Consider the following 12,679-nt stretch of genomic DNA (forward strand, 5'->3'; position numbering starts at 1 on the left):
TGTGTGTGATTTTGTCTGTATAGCTTTGCTTTTACCTCTTCTCCTAGAGTTCTGTCTGTACGTCTTTTTTTCTTTTTTTTTTTTTAGTAAAGTTTTCAGCGCTTGTTATCATTGGTGGATTTGTTTTTTGTTTTGGTTGTTCTCTCTTTCTTTTTTATTACTTTAAAAATATTTTAATAATTATTTTTTCTTTTTTATTTCAATAACTTTTTAAATTCATTTTATTTTATTTTACCTTTTTCCTTCTTTCTTTCTTTCTTTTTTTTCTCCCTTTTATTCTGAGCCGTGTGGATGACAGGCTCTTGGTTTCCCAGCCAGGTGTCAGGGCTGTGCCTCTGAGGTGGGAGAGCCAAGTTCAGGACATTGGTCCACCAGAGACCTCCCAGCTCCACGTAATATCAAACGGTGAAAATCTCGTTGAGATCTCCATCTCAACGCCAAGACCTAACTCCACTCAACGACCAGCAAGCTACAGTGCTGGACACCCTATGCCAAACAACTAGCAAGATAGGAACACAACCCCACCCATTAGGAGAGAGGCTGCCTAAAATCATAATAAGGTCACAGACAATCCAAAACACACCACCAGATGTGGACATGCCCACCAGAAAGACAAGATCCAGCCTCATCCACCAGAAGACAGATAATAGTGGCCTCCAGCAGGAAGCCTACACAACCCACTGAACCAACCTTAGCCACTGGGGGCAGACACGAAAAACAATGGGAACTGCGAACCTGCAGCCTGCAAAAAGGAGACGTCAAACACAGTAAGTTAACCAAAATGAGAAGACAGAAAAACACACAGCAGATGAAGGAGCAAGATAAAAACCCACCAGACCTAACAAATGAAGAGGAAATAGGCAGTCTACCTGAAAAAGAATTCAGAATAATGATAGTAAAGACAATTGAAAATCTTGGAAACAGAATGGAGAAAATACAAGAAATGTTTAACGAGGACCTAGAAGAACTAAAGAGCAAACAAACAATCATGAACAACATGATAAATGAATTCAAAAAATCTCTAGAAGGGACCAATAGCAGAATAACTGAGGCAGAAGAACAGATAAGTGACGTGGAGGATAAAAAACTGGAAATAACTACTGCAGAGCAGAATAAAGAAAAGACAATGAAAAGAATTGAGGACAGTCTCAGAGACCTCTGTGACAATATTGAATGAACCAACATTTGAATTATAGGGGTCCCAGAAGAAGAAGAGAAAAAGAAAGGGACTGAGAAAATATTTGAAGAAATTATACTTGAAAACTTCCCTAATATGGGAAAGGAAATAGTTAATCAAGTCCAGGAAGCACAGAGAGTCCCATACAGGATAAATCCAAGGAGAAATATGCCAAGACACATATTAATCAAACTATCAAAAATTAAATATAAAGAAAAAATATTAAAAGCAGCAAGGGAAAAACAACAAATAACACACAAGGGAATCCCCATAAGGTTAACAGCTGATCTTTCAGCAGAAACTCTGCAAGCCAGAAGGGTGTGGCAGGACATATTTAAAGTGATGAAAGGGAAAAACCTACAACCAAGATTACTCTGCCCAGCAAGGATCTCATTCAGATTTGATGGAGAAATTATAACACTTATAGACAAGAAAAGCTAAGAGAATTCAGCACCAACAAACAAGATTTAAAACAAATGCTAAAGGAACTTCTCTAGGCAGGAAACACAAGAGAAGGAAAAGGCCTACAATAACAAACCCAAAAACAATTAAGAAAATGGTAATAGGAACATGCATATCAATAATTATATTAAATGTAAGTGGATTAAATGCTCCAACCAAAAGACACAGGCTGGCTGAATGGATACAAAAACAAGACCCATATATATGCTGTCTACAAGAGACCCACTTCAGACCTAGGGACACATACAGACTGAAAGTGTGGGGATGGAAAAAGATATTCCATGCAAATAGAAATCAAAAGAAAGCTGGAGTAGCAATTCTCATATCAGACAAAATAGACTTTAAAATAAAGACTATTACAAGAGACAAAGAAGGACACTCCATAATGATCAAGGGATCAATCCAAGAAGAAGATACAACAATTGTAAATCTTTATGCACCCAACATAGGATCACCTCAATACATAAGGCAAATACTAACAGCCATTAAAGGGGAAATCAACAGTAACACATTCATACTAGGGGACTTTAACACCCCACTTTCACCAATGGACAGATCATTCAGAATGAAAATAAATAAGGAAACACAAACTTTAAATGATACATTAAACAAGATGGACTTAATTGATATTTATAGGACGTTCCATCCAAAAACAACAGAATACACATTTTTCTCAAGTGCTCATGGAACATTCTCCAGGATAGATCATATCTTGGGTCACAAATCAAGCCTTGGTAAATTTAAGAAAATTGAAATTGTATCAAGTATCTTTTCTGACCACAATGCTATGAGACTAGATATCAATTACAGGAAAAGATCTGTAAAAAATACAAACACATGGAGGCTAAACAATACACTACTTAATAACGAAGTGATCACTGAAGAAATCAAAGAGGAAATCAAAAAATACCTAGAAACAAATGACCATGGAGACACGATGACCCAAAACCTATGGGATGCAGCAAAAGCAGTTCTAAGAGGGAAGTTTATAGCAATACAATCCCACCTTAAGAAACAGGAAACATCTCGAATAAACAACCTAACCTTGCACCTAAAGCAATTAGAGAAAGAAGAACAAAAACATCCCAAAGTTAGCAGAAGGAAAGAAATCATAAAAATCAGATCAGAAATAAATGAAAAAGAAATGAAGGAAACGATAGCAAAGATCAATAAAACTAAAAGCTGTTTTTTTGAGAAGATAAAAAAAATTGATAAACCATTAGCCAGACTCATCAAGAAAAGAAGGGAGAAGACTCAAATCAATAGAATTAGAAATGAAAAAGGAGAAGTAACAACTGACACTGCAGAAATACAAAAGATCATGAGAGATTACTACAAGCAACTCTATGCCCATAAAATGGACAACCTGGAAGAGATGGACAAATTCTTAGAAATGCACAACCTGCCAAGACTGAATCAGGAAGAAATAGAAAATATGAATAGACCAATCACAAGCACTGAAATTGAAATTGTGATTAAAAATCTTCCATCAAACAAAAGCCCAGGACCAGATGGCTTCACAGGCGAATTCTATCAAACATTTAGAGAAGAGCTAACTCCCATCCTTCTCAAACTCTTCCAAACAATATCAGAGGAAGGAACACTCCCAAACTCATTCTACAAGGCCACCATCACCTTGATACCAAAACCAGGCAAGGATGTCACAAAGAAAGAAAACTACAGGCCAATATCACTGATGAACATAGATGCAAAAATCCTCAACAAAATACTAGCAAACACAATCCAACAGCACATTAAAAGGATCATACACCATGATCAAGTGGGGTTTATTCCAGGAATGCAAGGATTCTTCAATATACGCAAATCAATCAATGTGATACACCATATTAACAAGTTGAAGGAGAAAAACCGTATGATCATCTCAATAGATGCAGAGAAAGCTTTCGACAAAATTCAACATCCATTTATGATAAAAACCCTGCAGAAAGTAGGCATAGAGGGAACTTTCCTCAACATAATAAAGGCCATATATGACAAACCCACAGCCAACATTGTCCTCAATGGTGAAAAACTGAAACCATTTCCACTAAGATCAGGAACAAGACAAGGCTGCCCACTCTCACCACTCTTATTCAACATAGTTTTGGAAGTTTTAGCCACAGCCATCAGAGAAGAAAAGGAAATAAAAGGAATCCAAATTGGAAAAGAAGAAGTAAAGCTGTCACTGTTTGCAGATGACATGATACTATACATAGAGAATCCTAAAGATGCTACCGAAAAACTACTAGAGGTAATCAATGAATTTGGTAAAGTAGCAGGATACAAAATTAATGTACAGAAATCTCTGGCATTCCTATACACTAATGATGAAAAATCTGAAAATGAAATCAAGAAAACACTCCCATTTACCATTGCAACAAAAAGAATAAAATATCTAGGAATAAACCTACCTAAGGAGACAAAAGACCTGTATGCAGAAACTTATAAGACACTGATGAAAGAAATTAAAGATGATACAAATAGATGGAGAGATATACCATGCTCCTGGACTGGAAGAATCAATATTGTGAAAATGACTCTACTACCCAAAGCAATCTACAGATTCAATGCAATCCCTATCAAACTACCACTGGCATTTTTCACAGAACTAGAACAAAAAACTTCAAAATTTGTTTGGAAAAACAAAAGACCCCGAATAGCCAAAGCAATCTTGAGAACGAAAAACGGAGCTGGAGGAATCAGGCTCCCTGACTTCAGACTATACTACAAAGCTACAGTAATCAAGACAGTGTGGTACTGGCATAAAAACAGAAAGATAGATCAGTGGATCAGGATAGAAAGCCCAGAGATAAACCCACGCACATATGGCCAACTTATCTTTGATAAAGGAGGCAGGAATGTACAGTGGAGAAAGGACAGTCTCTTCAATAAGTGGTGCTGGGAAAACTGGACAGGGACATGTAAAAGTTTGAGATTAGATCATTCCCTAACACCATACACAAAAATAAGCTCAAAATGGATTAAAGACTTAAATGTAAGGCCAGAAACTATCAAACTCTTAGAGGAAAACATAGGTAGAACACTCTATGACATAAATCACAGCAAGATCCTTTTGGACCCACCTCCTAGAGAAATGGAAATAAAAACAAAAATAAACAAATGGGACCTAATGAAACTTCAAAGCTTTTGCACAGCAAAGGAAACCATAAACAAGACCAAAAGACAATCCTCAGAATGGGAGAAAACATTTGCAAATGAAGCAACTGACAAAGGATTAATCTCCAAAATTTATAAACAGCTCATGCAGCTCAATAGCAAAAAAACAAACAACCCAATCCAAAAATGGGCAGAAGACTTAAATAGGCATTTCTCCAAAGAAGATATACAGACTGCCAACAAACACATGAAAGAATGCTCAACATCATTAATCATTAGAGAAATGCAAATCAAAACTACAATGAGATATCATCTCACACCAGTCAGAATGGCCATCATCAAGAAATCTAGAAACAATAAATGCTGGAGAGGGTGTGGAGAAAAGGGAACACTCTTGCACTGCTGGTGGGAATGTGAATTGGTACAGCCACTATGGAGAACAGTATGGAGGTTCCTTAAAAAACTAAAAATAGAACTACCATATGACCCAGCAATCCCACTACTAGGCATATACCCTGAGAAAACCATAATTCCAAAAGAGACATGTACCAAAATGTTCATTGCAGCTCTATTCACAATAGCCCGGAGCTGGAAACAACCTAAGTGTCCATCATCGGATGAATGGATAAAGAAGATGTGGCACATATATACAATGGAATATTACTCAGCCATAAAAAGAAACGAAACTGAGCTATTTGTAATGAGGTGGCTAGACCTAGAGTCTGTCATACAGAGTGAAGTAAGTCAGAAAGAGAAAGACAAATACCCTATGCTAACACATATATACGGAATTAAAAAAAAAAAAAGTCATGAAGAACCTAGGGGCAAAACGGGAATAAAGGCACAGACCTACTTGAGAATGGACTTGAGGATATGGGGAGGGGGAAGGGTAAGCTGTGACAAAGCGAAAGAGAGACATGGACATATATACACTACCAAACGTAAGGTAGATAGATAGTGGGAAGCAGCCGCAGAGCACAGGGAGATCAGCTCGGTGCTTTGTGACTGCCTGGAGGGGTGGGATGGGGAGGGTGGGAGGGAGGGAGATGCATGAGGGAAGGGATGTGGGAACAGATGTATATGTATGACTGATTCACTTTGTTATAAAGCAGAAACTAATTAAAAAAAATAAAATAAAATAAAAGATGTGGTACATATATACAATGGAATACTACTCAGCCATAAAAAAGAATGAAATAATGCCATTTGCAGCAACATGGATGGACCTTGAGATTATCATACTAAGTGGAGTAAGCCAGACAGAGAAAGACAAATATCATATGATATCACTTATATGTGGAATCTAAAAAATATATATATGATACAAATGAACTTATTTATAGAACAGAAATAGACCCGCAGACATAGAAAACAAACTTACAGTTACCAAAGGGGAAAGGGGGGCAGGGATAAATTAGGAGTTTGGGATTAACGTGTATACATTACTATATATAAAATAGATAACCAACAAGGACCAACTTATAGCACAGGGAGATATATATATATATATGTATATATATACACACACACACACACACACAACTGAATCACTTTGCTGTACACCAGAAACACAGCGTTGTAAATCAACTATACTTCAATTTAAAAAAAAATTATCATTGTATTTAGCTCAGGATTCTTCTGTATAGTTCTCCTGGTCAAGACCTGGCTCATTCATGCATGTGCAGTCCGTAAGCAGATTGGCTGGGGACTGTCTCATCCCAGATGGCTTCATTCATATTTCTGGCTGTTGTCTGAGGGAATAGGGGCATCAGGCCACATAGCTCTCATCACCTAGAAGGCTAGCCAAAGCTTTTACACATGACTATATTAGAAAAGCAGCAAGAAAGTAAGCTCAAATGTTCATGCTCATTTCAAGCCTCTGTTTCTATTGTACTTACTAATGTCCCACTGGCCAAAGCAAGTCAAATATCCACGTCCAGATTCAAGGAGTGGAAAAATGACTCAATTTCTTTATGGGAGTTGCTGCAAAATATTGTGGCTTTTTTTTTTTTTTTTTTTTTTTTTTTTTTTTTTTGTGGTATGCGGGCCTCTCACTGTCGTGGCCTCTCCCGTTGCGGAGCGCAGGCCCAGCGGCCACGGCTCACGAACCCAGCCGCTCCGCGGCATGTGGGATCTTCCCGGACCGGGGCACGAACCCGTGTCCCCTGCATCGGCAGGCGGACTCCCAACCACTGCGCCACCAGGGAAGCCCTGTGGCTTTTTAAAATTCTCCCCATTTTACCATTGTCCACGCTCTGGTTATAATTATTTCATTCTCCCCACGTGAAAAATATCCTCAACCATCTCAGAACTCCTAAAACTCTCTTGCCTTATGTCATCAGGTTCAAGTCCAGTATCACATGATCTCCATCTTTTGTGAATGCAAATGAGGATACCTGGATGCAGTTCCTCTTGATTCAGAGACTTCAAAATTAAGAACACCCAACAATAGTTAGCCAAGGGCAAAATAACCACAACAAACAAATGGACTCCTCATAGCAATTTTAGAATTGAGATGGGCATGTGTTGCCAGCTCCCCTTACTTCAGGAACAGAGAATATTCTGCCCTCTGGAAGTGGCTCTCTAGTCCATCACTCTCTGTGGCTCTGCCCTCTGGGATTCTGGCTCTGCCTTCTGAAACATTTTTCCTTTTCTAAATGAAATGGCCATGTTTTTAACTAAGTAGCTTTGTAGACTTCTACGGAAAGTTGGAGACAGAAGTCTTTTCATCTTAAACTGGCGCAGCCTCTTTTATTCTATGCTAGTATAACTCTCTTAAAAAACTGTATGGCCTTCCATGTATCAGATTTATCCCTCTCTATTAGAAAAAGCCACATCCAGTCTGCTTTTCAGGACAGGCAAGATAGCTGGGTTCTAAAAGCAGCCAGAGAATACATCCCTATACACAAGCACTTTTCAAGCCTCTGCTTACATCAAGTTTGTTAATGTCCCATTGGCCAACTCAAGTCACATGGCTAAATCCACACTCAAGGGACATTTAAGGAGATCCCACTCTTTGATGGGAGGCACTATAAAATATTGTGGACATTTTTTTTCACACTCCACCACATGATTTAACGGGTAATTTTTCTTGATTTAAGTTTGCTATAGACTGAATATTTGTGTCCTCCAAAATTGATATTTTGAAACCAAATCTCCAATGTAATAGTATTTGGAGGTGGGGCCTTTGGGAGGTGATTAGTTCATGAGAGTGGAGCCTGCATGGATGGGATTGGTGCCCATATAAAAGAGGCCCCAGAGAGCTCCCTTGCCCTTTCACCATGTGAAGTTATAGCAAGAAAACAGCTAAGTATGAATCAGAAAGGGGACCCTCATTAGACACTTAATCTGCCAGCATCTTGATCTTGGACTTCCCAGATTTCAGAACTGTGAGAAATAAATTTCTGTTGTTTGTAAGCCACTCAGTCTATGGTATTCTGTTATAGCAGCCCAAACTGACGAAGACAGTGTTACCTATAAAATAGTTTTTAATATATGATTTTATTTCTCAGTTCTATCTCATTGTGAAACTGATAATTATTTATGATTATTCTTGGATATGGTTGGTTTCAACAAGAGATAAATCAAAAAAACAGGTCATTCTACATCAGAACTACACAGACACTGTCTTAAGGGGAACAAAAGAGAGAAAGACTCAGTGAGATATAATAAAGCAAGGACTGAATATTTCCACACAAAGGCTAATCTTCCTTCTTACAAAGGAAGGATAGAGAAGCATTTGGATAGAGAAGCCCTTGTCATACAAAGATTGCCATTTCACGTTGTGAATAAATCCTGTCCTGGTGGTAAGGATTTCTGTCCGCAGACGAAAATAGTAGGTTTTAGTTTGCAAAAGTTCATGCTTGGAATGGGTATGACTTGGATCATTCTAGAAAGGTGAAATAAAAAATTTGAAGGAGTCAAAAGTGGCTCATCTAACAAGAGAGGGGTAGACTTGAGTCAGCTATTGCCAGTGGGTAGGGATTGGTGGCCTACTCCCTTTCAGTGATCCAGAGGTAAATGGACCCACATGTACGCCTAAAGATATTTACTGGGTGCTTGGCCTGGGAGATACACATCAAGAACCCCAATCTCTGGCCCAGTCAGAGGGAGCGAGGGCTCCTGCCTTCCAAAGGACCCTGGCCTGTGCACTTCTCCCCAATTTTCTAGAGTTTGTAATATTCCTTAGTAGTCTTTTATGACCTTTTAGTTGGAGGGCAACACACACACTCTCAAAACATACATGAGATTGAATCTCTTACCACACTGGTGATAAAAGACTTGGAACCAAATTGATTTCAAGAAGAAAATAATACAATTTTTTTGCTCCCAAATTTTGTGGAGCAATTTAATTTCCAAATTATCTGTCTCACTTACAGTTCCTACTATGAAACTTATCTGCCTACAACACCTGGAAGACACATTGACTTTTCCCTCTCCATTCAGGTCTGATTGAATCGGGGTACAGCGCCACTGGGGCAAGGTACTCAGCCCCACTAAATTGTGTCTGTGGTAGTAGTATCTACTTAAAGCATTGTTTGGAACATAAAAATTAGATTATTTTTAGCACAGTGTATGGAACACACTGAATGCTTAGTGTATATTAGTATTATTACAGCCATATTCAATTGAATGTTGAGAATATTCAGAATGTTCAGATATTCACATACCCACAATGGAAGATTAGTATATGAAGAAAATTGGACCTTATTCACACACTGGTATCTTGTTTGTTTGCCTCCATTTAAACAGATATGAACACATTTTTAGAGGACAAAGGAGTTTTGTTTGAAATTACTAAATTTGAATATAGAGTCTGCTTTTGTTTTGGTAAGGCTTCCAAAGGCTAAGCACAAAACATTAATATTTCAATGCTCAATTTCCAGAACAACGTTCTAAACTATTTATGTAAGATATGTTGGAAAAAATAAACTTGTCTCCAGCTCACAACTTATCAAATACATCTCATGCAGTAAAGCAATTATGAGAGGAAAAGGAAGATGAAGTATGAGCTATGTGTCTGTTTCCAGTCTCATCCTTTGTGATTTGGGCACTGGGGGTCAGAAACTGGTAAAACTGATCAAGAAGAGATCATGTAGGCATTTTGACACAGGGGAAATTGTTTTAGGGACAAAGTTTAGCCCTACCATTTTCAGATGATTTTGAGGCTCTTCTAGCACCCTGAGGATGAGAAGCTTTGACAGCACCTAGACCCAGTGTCCTTGGTATGAAAAGTGACATTCTTACAACAGGTCATAGCACAGACGAGGTTTCTTTAGATGATACTGGAGATGGATAAGTGGGAGCAAGGACCCAAGGAACAGGGAGCAGCATGCAGTGGGGAACTAAAAGGGATAGATTGACTTTTAAAAATACATGAAGTACTTTTAGACTCTGGTATGACTTGGTGACATTATGAGGGGTGGGTGGGAGAGCACTGAGGTCCTGTTAATACCCCATAGGGAGCTACTGAGCCAGTGGGTACCTGAGTTGTTATTGTTGTTATTAACACTCTAAAGAGTATTTGATTTCTATCAGGTATTGAAGATAACTTAGCTACATGAAATGAGGGGTGTTGTTGTTGCTGTTGTGTGTTTGTTTTCTGAATGTGAAACTTCCAAGAAGTAGCATTAACCTTGCATGCCTCATTTTTTTTGTCACTGAATATGTGGGATTCATGCATGCTCCCCAAATTATCAGCCAGTGAACACATTTGATATGGTGCAAATGAGATTTTCAAGTGCCTTATCAAAACAATCCAATAGAATTTTAGAGCCAGTTAACTGGAATTTTAAAATGCACTTCAAAATAAGATGTTATTATGCATAGAAATATATTACCCATTAGTCTCACCAACTATGTATGTGAATACAACACCCTACCACTCTTAGAGAAAAGTAGATCATGCCGAAAAATATTTTCCAAGTCATCCACCAAAATAATTCATTGACAGATGGGTGCTGACATTTTGGGGGAAACTCCAGTGCTCCTGGTTATTAATTTCTGGCCATTCATTGAGATAGTGGTCCACAAACTTTAGCATGCATCAAAGTCATATGGAGGGATTATTAAAACAGATTGCTGTACCCCATCCCCAGTGTATCTGATTCAGTAGCTCTTAGGTGGGGCCTGATAATTTGCATTTCTAACAAGTTCCTAGGTGAAGCTACTGCTACTACTGATGGGGTCCAACTTTGAGAAACTACCAGATTTCATCCAGAATTCCATGAGCTTCTGAAGGAACCAAGTTCAAAAAATATCATGAGGCTTATTAAACATTTTAGAGGACCACTGGAATAATCCAAATTACCCCATCTTTAAATAGCATGGTTGGGGATCTTCAGGTATCTACTACAGAATGTAATGATGATTTAATGAAATCATAAGAATTATGCCAGCTCACAGGAATTGACACTGGGAACTTCCCTATCTCTACCAAGAACTTTGGTATTTATTGCCTTTGAATGTGCATGTGGGATATCAACTTTGCTGGTCCTTTCTGTCCCTGAAGGACTGTGTTCTCAGAAATATACCAAACCATCCATCCTGTAGGAAATATCATTCCTAGTGCAGCTAGCAAGCAGTTGGACCAGTTTGTATCTGTTCCACGTGCAAAGTCTGCAGGACAATTATCAGTATTCAAAGAATTTCGGACAATTATCAGTATTCAAACTGATATTCAAAACTAGAGAAGCTTTGGGTTTAGATTAGTTTGGTTTTGTTGGATTCCATAAGTTTACAAGCCAAATGTCTATTGAATGTCCAAAGATAATTCCTACTTCAAATCAAAAGAGTCACCTTTGCTGTTGTACAGATATTAGGAACACTAGCAGTACAGCATTCCTTTCTTGGTTTTTATGTGAGAAAATAAATGCTAGAATCAATATGGCTATAACTGTACACACTTCTTGGGACATTGATGTAACCTGGAGATGTAGCTGTCTGGAATTTAATTTTGCCACCACATGAGTAATTGTTGTAGATTATTTCTTCATGACTATGTATGTGTGAGATACATGTGACCATTCCGCACTACCAGTACTAGCTTAAAAAGCTTGAAGTCATCAAAGCAGACCTTCCTTAACTTCCTGCTAATCTACCGACAAACTTATTTGAATTCACATTCATAGTTTTTTTTTCCTCCTTATCACAAAAGAAGAGGTATCTGCCTTTCCTCCCATCAAAAAGGCAACCAAACCATTGGTGCTCTAGATGCTTTCCTCCTCCCAAAGCACTTTGCCCAATCAATTAGCTCCTTTATCTTCATCTCTGACCTCTCTCCCTAGAGCAGAGTATTACTCTTCGAGTTAGCAGAATTAACATAACCTAGAAGCTTTTTTTTTTTTTTTTTTTTTCGGTACGTGGGCCTCCCACCGCTGTGGCCTCTCCCGCTGCGGTGCACAGGCTCCGGACGCGCAGGCCCAGCGGCCATGGCTCACGGGCCCAGCCGCTCCGCGGCATGTGGGATCCTCCCGGACCGGGGCACGAACCCGTCTCCCCTGCATCGGCAGGCGGACTCTCAACCACTGCGCCACCAGGGAGGCCCAAGAAGCTTTTTAAAAAGGCAAATTCATGGGCTTCCCTGGTGGTGCAGTGGTTGAGAGTCCACCTGCCGATGCAGGGGAGACGGGTTCGTGCCCCGGTCCGGGAGGATCCCACATGCCGCGGAGCGGCTGGGCCCGTGAGCCATGGCCGCTGGGCCTGCGCGTCCGGAGCCTGTGCACCGCAGCGGGAGAGGCCACAGCGGTGGGAGGCCCACGTACCGAAAAAAAAAAAAAAAAAAAAAAAAGGCAAATTCATGGGCCCCACCCTAGACTTACCTAGTCAGAAACCCTGGGAGTGGGGCCCATCAATCTGTGTTTTAAAAAACTCAAGGTAATTTTAATTGTCACTAAAGTATGGGAAGTACTAGAATAACACAGT

The sequence above is a fragment of the Mesoplodon bidens genome (genome assembly GCF_964165515.1).
Source record: "Mesoplodon bidens genome assembly, chromosome: 5".
Classification (NCBI taxonomy): Eukaryota; Metazoa; Chordata; class Mammalia; order Artiodactyla; family Ziphiidae; genus Mesoplodon; species Mesoplodon bidens.